The sequence below is a fragment of the Mobula hypostoma genome, chromosome 24 (assembly GCF_963921235.1).
Source record: "Mobula hypostoma chromosome 24, sMobHyp1.1, whole genome shotgun sequence".
Lineage (NCBI taxonomy): Eukaryota > Metazoa > Chordata > Chondrichthyes > Myliobatiformes > Myliobatidae > Mobula > Mobula hypostoma.
The window spans coordinates 28,941,814-28,955,600 of record NC_086120.1 but is presented as its reverse complement, the minus strand read 5'-3'; the positions used below and the strand labels follow the sequence as shown (position 1 = coordinate 28,955,600).

The 13,787-nt window shown below is 40.9% G+C and overlaps 1 protein-coding gene across 3 annotated transcripts in view; it reads left to right on the top strand.

Annotated features, from left to right (window-relative positions):
- LOC134337583 (semaphorin-4E-like) overlaps window positions 1-13,787 on the top strand; it is a 76,556-nt gene that overhangs the window by 5,885 nt on the left and 56,884 nt on the right. For 2 of the 3 annotated variants that reach the window (XM_063032726.1, XM_063032728.1), the window contains exon 2: window positions 847-922. The exons of the other annotated variant lie outside the window; for it this stretch is intronic. The gene's annotated coding sequence lies outside the window, so the exon portion shown is untranslated. The remainder of the gene's footprint in view (window positions 1-846; window positions 923-13,787) is intronic. 3 annotated transcript variants of the gene reach the window in all.

The following is a 13,787-nucleotide window of genomic DNA, read 5'->3' as shown; positions in this document are numbered from 1 at the left end:
GCTCCTGCCTGATGGTAGGGGGTCAAAGAGATTGTGGGACGGATGGGAGGGATCCTTGACAAAGCTAAGGGATCTACATACACAGTGCTCCTCATAAATATCTCAGATGGGTGGAAGAGGGACCCCAATTATCCTCTCAGCAGTCCTTGCAACCGACTTCACACAGACTAAAATTCTGCAGGTTAGGCTAATGAATGAATCATGTTGTCTGTTTAGATGTAATGGTGGAATTCGCAGCAGTGGCCCAGATAGTAAACTGGAGTAGAATTTCCCTCATTGATCTTCACCAGAGAAGAATTGAGCACAATTAACTTAAAGAGTTGTGAATCTGAGGCTTTCCGAACTGTTCTGTAGTAAATACACAACGGGAGAACTGAGTTTTTTTTAAAACTTTACTGCAGAAGAATGCCAATTTCGCTGACCTGGTAAATTTATACCTAACCTGACTCTACCATTCAGCTCCCCCGCTTTCCCAACCTCTTGATTTTACTTGAGACTGTAATTTATTTATTTGTTTATTTTTTCTTCTATATTATGTCCCACATTGAACTGCTGCTAAGTTAACAAATTCCATGACACATGCTGGTTCTGACTCTGACTCTCTCTTCATAGGAACAAATTCTGACCATTGCTCCGACTGATTACATCACATCTTTGACTTTTGTCCTATATTTCTTGTGGATTTTCCTTCCTTTTTGTGTGTACGTGATCTGTACATGATCAGGCTAAGGAGTAAAATAACTTTAAATTGTGAGCATTTAAAACTCTTGAACTCCAATTTGAAAAGAGCATTTCTATTGTAGGAGTGGAACTTCTCTAACACATAGCCTTGGTTGTTAAACTTAGATTTGCAGAAGAAGTGTCAGAATGCTGTTTTCTGGATTTCAGTTCGGCGTTCAACACCATTGTCCTACAGACCCTGGTAAGCCAACTCCTACTCCACAATGTAAATACTACACTGCGCAACTCTGTGTTGGACTTCCTAACCAACAGACCTCAGGTAGTCAGATGCACAATTGCTCCTCTCTCTCCATCATCCTCAACATGGTTCCCTTCCCACCCCACGCCAGGGCTGTGTGCTGAGTTCACTGCTGTACACTCTGCTCACACATGACTGCATGGCCAAAGATGGTCAAAAGAACAAGTGGAAGAGCTCGAGGTCTGCTGCCAAGCAAGTAACCTTTTCCTCAATGTCAACAAGACAAAAGGAGATGGTCATCAGTTTCAGGAGAACTTGCACCACTCACACCCCTCTTTACATCGTGGCACAGCAGTGGAAACTACAAGCAGTTTCAAACTCCAGAGTCCACATTTTACGCATCCTCCGATGGTCCCACAACACTAATGCCTCTACTTTCTGTGCAGGCTGAAGAGGGCTGGACAATGCACATCAATGCTCATGTCCAGACATCCCACCTCTCTCGGAAGTTCCGGGAGTCTCCCGCATTTCGATAGTGGCTCCCTGACGCCCGGAATTTATATACAATATCCCGGAAATAGATTTTTTTGAGAGGGAGAGGGAGAGCGAGCATCCTGATTGGTATCTCTTCGTGCTAAGGGTGGTCCCCAACCACCGGGCCGCGAGGAAACGATATGAGTCAGCTGCACTTTTCCTCAATCCCTGTCACGCACTGTTGAATTTTAAAGCTCGCGAGGTCATCAGTGACCCAAGACGTGCAAAGGAATGGGTCCGTGACCCATTTGTGAATGTCCCCGGTGAATCAACCATGTCAGCGCGGGAAAAAAATCAACTCCTCGAGCTTGCAAATGATGGTGGGCTAAAAAGTATGTTTGACATAACATCTCTGCCGGTATTCCGGATCAAAGTCAAGGCTGAATATCCTGAGATAGCCACGAAAGCACTGAAAACGTTGCTTCCATTTCCAACGTATTTCTGTGAAGCGGGGTTTTCTGCAATGAATGTAACAAAAACTAGATTGCAGAATAGTCTGGACATAGGGAACCCCCTTCGAGTATCACTGTCTCCCATCACCCCTCGATGGCACCGTCTTGTTGCAGGAAAACAAGCCCAGGGCTCCCACTGATTCAGCGATATTGGTGTGTTGCAATGATTTTATATGTTCGTACGAGGAAAATATGCGCTGTGTGTTTAACTTAAAATGTTATGATGCTATTGACTTCTAAGTGACTTATACAGTAATTCAGTTGTCCCCAACCTCCGGGCTGCGAAGAATACAGCGGTGGCCGGAACACCCCCAGCACATCTTTAAGAATAAAGCCGAAATAAACAAGCTAATTGATTAGGTGCCGCCCGGCACGTAAATGTCAGCCCAGATCAGAGGCGATCGCCGATTGCGTCTCCTGTCAATTTCCTGTCAATGTACAGACACTCCCGTACCTACCCAATCTATGTACAGTTTATAAGCTATCTTATATATTTATCTTTATTGTTTTTTATTATTATTATGTTCTTTATCTTATTGTGTTTTGATTTGTGCTGTATTGGATCTGGAGTAATAATTATTTTGTTCTCCTTTATACTTCTGAGCTGGAAATTACATTAAACAATCTTGAATCTTGAAGAGGTACTGATATTTGTAAATTGTTCATTTCAACCCTGAAACAATTCCTCAATTTAAATCTTCATTTATATTAGATTAGATTAGATTCAACTTTATTGTCATTGTGTCGAGTACAGATACAAAGCCAGTGAAATGCAATTAGCATCTGACCAGAAGTGCAAAAGAATAGTATTTACAAAATAACTGCGAATAAAAAGTAAGTGCTACAGCACACAAATATAAAAGTACTGAGACAGTCCAATACGGATGCAATACTGCTTAGCGCTGTGATGAGAGGTTCAGCAGGGTCACAGCCTCAGGGAAGAAGCTCTTCCTGTGCCTGCTGGTGCAGGAGCGGAGGCTCCTGTAGCGCCTACCAGATGGGAGGAGAGTAAAAAGTCCATGGTTAGGGTGAGATGCATCCTTGATAATGCTTTTCGCCCTGCCCAGGCAGCGTTTATGGTAGATGTTCTCAATGGTGGGCAATTGGGTGCTGATAATCCGCTGGGCAGTTTTCACCACCTGCTGGGGTGCTTTGCAGTCTGATACGGGACAATTGCCACACCACACTGAGATGCAGTTGGTGAGTATGCTCTCAATGGTACAGCGGTAAAAGTCCGTCAGTATCCTGGGACAGAGGTGGGCTTCCTTGAAGCTCCGCAGGAAATAAAGGTGCTGTTGTGCCTTTTTGATCAGGATGGAGGAGTTCAGGGACCAGGTGAGATCAACAGAAATGTGAACACAAGGAATTTGAAGCTTGATACATGCTCCACTACAGCTCCGTTGATGTACATGGGGACATGAATGTGGCTCCTAGCATGCCTGAAGTCCACAATAATCTCCTTTAAGGCTCTGGGTGTTGTATGTCACATTTTGGAGCGTATTAACTGACTTTACTCTGGCAAATTCAGTGGTAGAATGGGGATGTCTGAAAAAGAGGAGTCCTTCATTGTGTATTTGTGTCAGTAAGTTGGAATACTATACCTAGCCACAGTGATTGAATGTGGAGCTGCAGGGTCTGTAGAAGTTTCATTTGATGCAGAGAAAGTTACAGCAAATAGACTTCTTGGTGTAGTGAAAAAAATTATCTGAAATTTAGATTAACAACCATTTGAAAGCTGTAAGTCTCGTCGGGAGTGAGTCACTGTTTGATATAACGTGAGAAAGTGACATCTTGACAGATGGGAGCCACTTGAAAACAGCAAGTCTTGTCAAGAGTGAATCGTTATTTGAGCCGGTAAAAAGAAAGGAGGTGTAAGCAGAGTGGCCATTGGTGGAATGGCCATTGTGTGAGCGAGGTAGTGTTAGAGTGGTTCGGCTTTGCCTCAACACATTTGGGCAAGAACAGGCTTTGGCAAGCACAGACAAAGGATCTAATTTAGTTTCTACTATTTTTCCCTCTTTTAGTAACAACTAGTGCACTGAGAATGGATCTAGAGTTAGTGGTATGCTTCTTGTGTGAGATTGGGAGTTTTGGGAGACCTCTAGTCTCCCTGATAACTACACCTGCATGAAGTGCACCCAGCTGCAGCTCCCTTAGAGACTGTTACGGAACTGGAACTGCAACTCAATGACCTTCAGCTCACACAGGAGAATGAGAAGGTGACAGATAGGAGCTACAGGGAGGTAGTCACCCTTAGGCTACAGGAGGTAGGTACCTGTGTGTCTGTCAAGAGAGGGAAAGGGAATCCCCGTGGCCATTCCCCTTAATAATAAGTATACTGCTTTGAGTACTGTTGGAGTGGACGACCTACCAGGGAGAAGCCACAGCGAACAGGTCTCTGGCACTGAGTTTGGTCTGTGGCTCAGAAGGCGGTGTGTTGGGGGGGGGGGAGGTGGGAGTGGGTGGAGAAGAAGAGGTGAGCTGTAGTGATATGGGATTTGTTGGTTAGGGAAACAGAAAGCAGGTTCTGTGATGAGAATGAGACTCCCAAATGGTTTATTGCCTCCCGGGTGCCAGGGCCAGGGACATCTTGGATCCAGACAACAGGGTTCTTAAGTGGGAGGATGAGCAGCCAGAGGTTGTGGGCTATGTCAATACCAATGACATGGATAGGATGGGTAATGGGGTCCTGCAAAGTGAGTTCAGGGAGTTAGGTGCTAAGTTAAAGGACAGGACTTCCACTGTTGTGACTTCAGGATTGCTACCTGTGCCAGATGGCAGTGAGGCTAGAAGCAGGAAGATCATATTTTTTAACACATGGCTAAGGAGTTGGTGCAGGAGGGAGGGTTTCAGTTTTTTGGATCATTAGGCTTTCTTCCAGGGAAGGTGGGTTATATACAGAAGGGACAGTTTGTACCTGAATTGGAAGGAGACTGATATTCTTGGAGGAAAGTTTGCTAGTGATGCACAGGGGGCTTTAAAGTAGAGTTACAGAGGGTTGGGAACCAGAGCGTCAGAATAGATATGGAGTGGTTGAGAAGAAAGATGTCATTAAGTCTACATACAAGGTCAGGAATCATAAGGTTGAGCATGGTGGCACAAATGTTCTGAGCTGCATGTATTTCAATGCAAGGAGTATTGTTGGAAAGGCTGATGAGCTTAGAATATGGATCAACATGTGGAGTTATGATATTGTAGTTATAAGTGAGACTTGGTTGCAGGAAGGGCAGGACTGGCAGCTCAGTGTTCCAGGGTTCCACTGTTTTAGTCGTGATAGAGTGGGAGGGATTAAAAGGGGAGGAGTGGCATTACTAGTCAAGGGAAATGTCATGGCAGTGCTCAGTCAGGACAGACTGGAGAGTTCATCTAGTGAAGGTAGAGTTGAAGAATAAGAAAGGTATGACCATATTAATGGAATTATATTATAGCCTGCCTAACCATCCGTAGGATCTAGAGCAGCAAATTTGTAGAGAGATTGCAGACTGTTGTAAGAAACCTAAGGCTGTGATAGCAGGTGATTTTAGCTTTCCGCATATTGACTGGGACTCCCATACTGATAAAGGGCTGGATGGGAAAAGTTTGTCAAGTGTGTTCAGGAAAGTTTCCTTAATTGTAACGTAGAAGTCCCAATGAGGGAGAGTGCGATATGAGATCTCCTTTTAGGGAATGAGACAGGGCAGGCAGAAGTTTGTGCAGGAAAACACTTTGCATCTAATAACCATAATGCCATTAGTTTCAATGTAGTTATGGGAAAAAAATAGATATGGTCCTCAGGTTGAGATTCTAAATTGGAGAAAGGCCAATTTTGATGGTATCAGAAAGGATCTGGCAAGTGTGGATTGGGAGTGTTGGCTGATGGCTCTGAGCCTGTACTCACTGGAATTCAGAAGAATGGGGAGGGGGATCTTATTGAAACCTATCGATGTTGACCTCAATAAAGTGGATGTTGAAAGGATGTTTCCTATGGTGGGTGAGTCTAAGACCAGAGGTCACAGCCTCAAAATAGAGGGACATCCATTTAGAACTGAGATGAAGAAGAATTTCTTTAGCCATAGAGTGGTGAATCTGTAGAATTTGTTGGCTCAGGTGGCTGTGGTGACCAAGTAATTGGGTATTTTTAAGGCAAAGGTTGGTAAATTCTTGATTAGTCAGGGCATGAAGGGATATAGGGGGCAAGTAGGAGATTGGGGCTGAGAGGCAAATGAATCAGCTATGATGAAATGGTGGAGCTGACTCGATGGGCCAAATGACCTAATTCTGCACCTATATCTTGTCTTATGGTTTTCTGACAAAGGTGTACTTGGTAAATGAGAGTCCTTATTCAGTGAAATATTGAGAGTGCAGAACTTGTATGTTCCTGTCAGAATAAAACGCAAGGAAAACAGGAACCTTGGTTTCTGAGAGATGTTGAGGCCTGTTTAAGAAAAAGGTGGCACATAGCAGGTATAAGCAGGCAGGAACCAATAAGGCATTTGAATATAAGAAATGCAAGAGAACACTTAAGAAATAAAGCAGAAGCACTAAAAGAAGACATGAGTTTGTTTGAGCAAACAAGGTGAAGATGAATCCTAAGGGCTTATACAGATATATTAAGAATGAAAGAATAGCAAGGGACAAAATTCATTCTTTGGAAGATCAGAGTGGTAATCTATACATGGAGCCGAAAGAGATGGGAAAGACCTTAAATGGATTTTTTGCATTTGCATTTACTCGGAAGATGGACACCGAGTCTATAGGTGTGAGGTAATGCAGCACTGAGTTTCATAGACCCTATACAGATCACAGAGGAGGAGGTGTTTGCTGTCTTAGGAGAAATTAGAGTGGATAAAACCCCATTGCCTGATAAAGTGTTTACTCAGTTCCTGGGAGGCTACTGCAGCAACTGCAGGGGCCCTATCAGAAATACTTAAAACATCCTTAGCTACAGGTTAAGGAGAATTGCAGGATAGATAATGTTGTTCCATTGTTTAAGAAAGGCTTTAAAATAAGTCAGGAAATTATAGGCTAGTGTGCCTGATATCAGTAGTGAAAAAGTTTTTGGAAGATATTCCCAGGGAGCAGAGACAGTATATAAGTAATTGGATAGGGTAGGGATTGATTAGGGATAGTCAACATGGCTTTGTGTGTGGTAAGTTGTGTCTAATCAATCTTATAGAGATTTTTGAAGACTTTACCAGGAAAGTTGATGAATGCAAAGCAGTGGATGTTGACATGGTCCTGCATGGGAGGTTGGTCAAGAAGTTAGTAAATTGGATTAGACATTGGGTTCACAGAAGATACCAGAGAGTGATTGTAGTTGGTTACCTCTCTGACTGGAGACCTGTGAATTGTGGTGTGTCACAGTGGTCAGTGCTGGGCCCATTGTTGTTTGTCATCTTTTTCATTGATCTGCATGATAATGTGGTAAACTGGATCAGCAAATTTGCAGATGACACCAAGATTGGGGTTGTAGTGGACAGCGAGGAAGACTATCAAAGCTTGCAGTGAGATCTGGACCAGCTGGAAAAATGGGCTGAAAAGTGGCAGATAGACTTTAAAGCAGACATGCATGAGGTGTTGCACTTTGGGAGGGCCAACCAGGGTAGGTCTTAAATGGGGAGAGGTAGGGCACTGAGGAATGTGGTAGAACAAAGGGATCTGGGAATACAGATCCATAATTCCTTGAAAGTGGTGATACATGTAGATAGGGTCATAAAGAAGACTTTTGGCCTATTGGCCTTCATAGATCAATGTATTGAGTACAGGAGTTGGGTTGTAATGTTGAAATTTTATAAGACATTGGTGAGGCCTAATTTGGAGTTATATGTGCAGTTTTGGTCATCTACCTACAGGAAAGATGAAAATAAGATTGAAAGTGTGCAGAGAAAATTTACAAGGATGTTGCCTGGACTTGAGGACCTGAGATATAGGAAGATTGAGGGGAGATTTGATAGTGTTATACAAAATTATGAGGGGCACAGATAAGGTGAATGCAAGCTTTTTCCATTGAGGTTGGGTGAGACTACAACTAAAGGTCATAGGTTAAGGGTGAAAGATGAAATGTTTAAGGGGAACATGAGGGGGAACTTCTTCACTCAGAGGGTGTTGAAGGTGTGGAATGAGCTGGATGCAGGATTGGATAGGAGAAATTTGAATAGGTACATGGATAGGAGAGGTATGGAGGGTTACGGTCTAGGTGCCGGTTAATGAGACTAGGTAGATTAATGGTTCAGTACAAGCTAGATGGGCCGAAGGCCCTGTTTCTGTAGTATAGTGTTCTATAACTCTATGATTGTATGAAATCAATTAATATGTAGGTTTTTACATGATGAAAACGCTCATATTTTTATTCTGCAGGAAAACTAATTCTACTGTTGAAGCTGAAACCCAGTTTCATTTTTATATTCTGGCACCATTTACTTTTTTGCCCACAATCTTGGGATAAAACTGTACTGCTGAGACCTGAGTTGAGCTTTAAATGAATACTCTTTTCATTTACTTTAATGTTGTGTTCACTGTTCTGTTGCCAAATACCCTTGTGTATCTTTGTTATCTCCAGATTATATTTCAGTAAAATTTCCTTTATGATCCATATTGATAAGAACATTATTTAATGAAAGTGGCTTTTTCATTTGGTATTTTAGGATTACAGATTAAAATTCAGTACCATAATTTACAGACTGGTGAATAATTTATTGTCCTCCTTACCTGCTTTTTCTGAGATGTACATTACTTCAGTTATTGTGCATTTCTGAAAATGAGAAACATCTTGTTGCACTCACAGTATTATTTATGACCTGTTTTGACTCTTTATCCAAACTATTTTATGAGCAGTTCTGTGCAACAGAAGTACACTGCGAGTACCCTTCCTTGGTACAGTAGCTGGTGGGGTATTTCACAAACACTTCAACGCAACCTGACCTTGGTTTCGGTTACTCTGCCAATTAAAATCCTAATAAACACTGACTTGCTGTTTGAAAAAAATATATGAAAGGAAACCAAATAAGATTGAAACCCTACAAGATTAGCCATTAAAGATGTCAGGTTTCCAACATTATTAAATTCTCTAAGGCTTGAGTAAGTTGAGATGTTACAAAACCAGTCTGAGTACCTTTTGCACCCTTTATCATTTTTAAATCAAGCTGTGTGGTGTGCTATCTGATGTTAATAACTAAACCAATCTGTGTAACGTCATGTTTCTGTTTTTTTTTAGTTTGGTAGCTAAAAGCTTGAGCATTAGAAGATTTATCACCCTGGCTATGTTATTTTCCATTAAGAACCTTTAAAAATCTGCAAGAAAAATTTAACCTCACAGTTTTAGGAAGGATCAAATTTATTCCATTTCTAGAATCCTACATGTGTAATTCTAAATACTAAGTATTTGGAAAAAAGTCTAGAAAACATGAGAACTTGGCAGATATCTGTCTTAATAATGGACTTCATATTGTTAGAAAACAATAAAACTTCAGATAAAATTACAGGCTTGCTAACTGCAGTGGCAGAATGGAGTTGGAATAGGAGACTGATTAAATCCTACAAAAATTCAAACCTGTCTTATTTGGAAGCAATCCCCTCTGAGTCAGAAGGTTAAAGCCATTATGTAGTTTTGCTCAGAATTTGGTAAAGGGGACATGTTTTCATTGAGATGTATTCTGGCCAATTTTATTCTCCAAAGAGACCATAGAATCATACAAATTTGCAGACAGAATGAGCCCACTGTGGTGAAAAATTAAGCTGCTTAGGTTACTCCTACTTCTCGGCTTTCAGTACTTTACCTTGAATGTTACTGTTCTTCTACTGTTCAACCTGGAACTATTTCAATGTGATAAGGCCTCTGAATCTGCAGTTTGATAAAAGAAGCTAAAAGATCAGGATCAGCCATTCAGCATACTGAGTCTGCTCAGCTATTCAATCGCGGTTGATTTATTGTTTAACCTCTTTCCCGCCTTCTCCCTGTAGCCCATAACCCCCTTACCAATCAAGAACCTATCAATCTCTTCCTTAAGTACACCAACTGACTTGACCTTCACAGGCCTCTGTGGCAATGAATTACATAGATTCAGCACCCTCTGTTTGAAGAAATTCCAGCTCAACTCAGTTTCAAAGAGATATCCATTTATTCTGAGCTTTGCCCTCCATTGTAGATGCTCATTAATGGAAAAGCCCTTCCATGTCTGCTCTATCTAGGCCTTTCAGTATCTGATATATTTCAATGAGATGCTCCCTTATTCTGAACTCCATTACATACAGGTCAAGAGACATCAAAAGCTCCTCATACGTTAAGGCTTTCTTTCATGGGATCATTCTTGTGAACCTTCTATGGACCCTGGCCAGGGCCAGTGCATCATGCCGTGGATATGGGGCCCAAAATTACTCACACTATTCCAAATGCAATCTGACTAATGCCTTATAAAGCCTCAGTAGTACATCCTTGCCTTTACAGTATAGTCCAGTCCTCTTGAAGTTAATGATACATTTTCATTTGCCTTCTTTTCTACTGACTTAACCTGCAAGTTGAACTTGAAAGATTCTCAACTATCTTTGCACCTCTGACTTCTGAGTTTTCTCCCCATTTAGAAAATAATGTACACCTTTGATTCTTTCTACAAAAGTGCATTACCCCACAGTTTCCAACTGCTACTTCTTTGCCTACTTTCCCAGTCTGTCCAAGTCCTACTGCAGACTCCCTACCTCTGTGACACTAGCTGGTCCTCCACCTATCTTGATATCATCCGAAAACTCTTACACAATGCCATTACTTCCTTCATCCAGATCATTAACCAAAAAGACTTCCATTATTCTTTGGTTTAAAAAAAAATCCTTGATTACCTCATACTCTTTTATCAATTAACTTAAAGCTTGTTTCTGAATTAACAATCTCTGTGAAGAAAAAAATATTTCCTGTTAACTCTGTTGGGGTCTCTCATAATCATTTACAACTCAGTTAAAGTTTCTCCAAATCTCCTTTTTGGGAAAGATCAACTTAAACAGTGTCTCACCATAATAAAAATTCTTCAGCCCTGGCAACATGTAACTAGTTTTTCCAACTTTCAAAACAGACTATCTAGCTGCTCACTTGTTTGGTATTTGTGAGGTTCCACTCAATGCAGAAATTACTTTTTCCTGCAGAAAAGTGGCTGCAATTTGAAAGAGATCCATTGTTACTACCATGCTTTCACATACTCATTAAGTAAAATACTTAAAATAAGTGGCAGCTAGAAAAATATCTATTTGTTTGTACATTTTTTTTGCATGGATATTGGAGGAGTGACTTAACTTTTGGAAAATTACCTGATATCAGTGAACAAAATCCCATAAAATTTCTGATTCCAAATGATGCCAACTATAAATGCTGCACTGTACATCATCATCAGTGATTTGCGTTCTCTGATCCCTGATCCTAGAAATGCAGATATGCCTGCAGAAGGTACAGACATTTCAGGAGATGTTGAAAGTGGATTTTTGCTTTTCTTTCCATCTCTCCTTTCAGCTTCCATGTACCGTTTTGCCTCAAACAAGGATACTGCCTTATGGAGGATGTAGAGACATTGAGGCTGATTAATCAATTGTTCATCCAAGCTTGTTTTCTTGAACCTATATTTTCACTGACTGAACCAAGATTTTCAGAACATTTTTTTTATTCTACCACCATTTTGCTAATTGTGCCCTACATATGTAATGATATTAGGTTTGCTAACTGCAAACTTCCAAACTCAGTCAAAGACCTTAAACCCTATCAGATATGGATAACAACAAGCACTATCACTAAAGAGGGATTATACTGTAATTACCCAATCTTCAAAGACTAATTTACTTCCCTATTAATACCCACTATTCAAGCGGTGGGTCTCCTCTCCCAACCAAGGAGAAGATACTTCCAGCTAACAACATAATTTAAAACATAGTCCCTTTATTTTCAGTGATGCACATTTAAATCCAAACAACACTTTTTGAACACATTTAAAAGTCACGGAATATTTCTATCTTAAACATTTTCAAATTGCAAATCATTTCTAAAACACAAAGGATTTCCAAAACACCGATACAATTCCTATAAGCTAAAAAGACCTACCAATGATGTAGATGAATGAATCATATGTCCCAGAAACTGAAGCCAGAGGAATGGATTCTAGTTCACTCACTGTTTCTTCCATAACTTCTTTATGGTCTTTACCTCATTCCTAATAAGCCTTAATTGCTCTCAACATTCATACAGTTTCTTCTACTTGAGTGACTTCACAGGTATATGATATTTCTTCAGATACTCTTTTTTACATAAATGGTCTGAAAGTCTCTTGGAGGCATAGATCTCAGCTAATGCTGTAAAGCTAACTTCCTTGAGTGCATAAGACTCCCAATTATTACAATAACTGTAAACTATAGCTATTTGATACACTAAATGATATTATTCATCGGGTCTGCAAGCTTCTTTGAACTAAGCCACTTAGTTAGCTGGTCTGTTTTGAAACAAGCCAAATTAAACGACCTATTGTCTTATACTGCACTTTTGAGCATTGATAAACCAAGTGTAGTGAGCTACATCCTACTTCTCACAGACAGAGCATCTGCTAAGCAGGTCTATTGATAACACTCAGTTTTTAATTCAAACTAATTACTGCTTGCTATTCACATTTTAAAAACTGAAGACTGATTCCCATTTACGACCAGAAAATAAACAAAGCAATATAGTTGGAAATTAATGTGCAATTGTTTCATCTTACAAGGAGCAGTAGCTGTGCTTAGAAAGTGAGCTTAACAAAACATGAGACCACTGGTCCAGTACACTAAAATAATGATTCTGGAAAGATGGCATGATAAGGGGCGACCTGTTGTGTATAGTTCCGATGAGAATCATCAGATATTTCCATTTAGGACTGATACAGCTGAAATCCACAGTCACAGCCACTGGTACTTCAGTAAGCAACATTGTTTTAAGACATTTTTAGGAATCTATCCATACTCAAAATTGACGGATGCCAAATTGCAGACTGAGGTTGCATGTGCAGTTTCTCTTTAAGATAAAGGAAGCAAGGAAAGTGTGCTGGGCTGCAAGTAAAATTAATATGCAGAGGTTTTAGACTCCAACTCCTGACTATCCTTCTGGTGAATGTACAGTGTTTGGAAAATAAAACTGAAGACCTCAAAACAAGATTGATGTACCATAGAGACATCAGGGACTGCCAGGTACTTTGCTTCATGGAAACAGGGCTAACACCCACCATTTCGGACGCAGTGCTGGAAATCAATGGCTTCACCATTCACCATAAAGACAGGACTGTGTTTAAAGGCAAAGGTGGTGGAGAATGCTTTTTATCTCATTATTAACTCATCATGGTGCATAGACCTGGCAGTTCTGTCTTAGTTCTGCTCACCTGACCTGTAACATCTATGGTCAAATGTCATCCTTTTATCTGCCAAAGGAGTTTTCTGCCATTATCCTGGTAGCGGTGTATATTCCACCTCAGAATAACATCAGACAGGCACTGGAGGAGCTAGGCTCCATAATCAATAGGCAAGAGACAGAACACCCTGGTGCCTTTCCTCTCATTAAGAGGGATTACAACCAGGTCAGTATGAAGAAGTGTCTGAATAACTACCACCAATATATCACCTGTGAAGTCAGAGGACCCAATGCACTTGACCACTGTTATACCACCGTCAAGAATGCTTACCATACCATCCCACAGCTACACTTTGAAAAGTCCGATCGCCTGGCTGTACTACTACTCCCACCATATAGACCAAGACTAAAATCCACAGCACCAGTGCTGACGACAAAGAAGGTATGGTCAAGGGAGGCAGAGGAGCATTTACAGGACTGCTTTGAGTCAATGGACTGAATAATATTCAGGGATTCATCTTTAAGCGAGAATAAATATGCCACAGTTGACACTGACTTCATC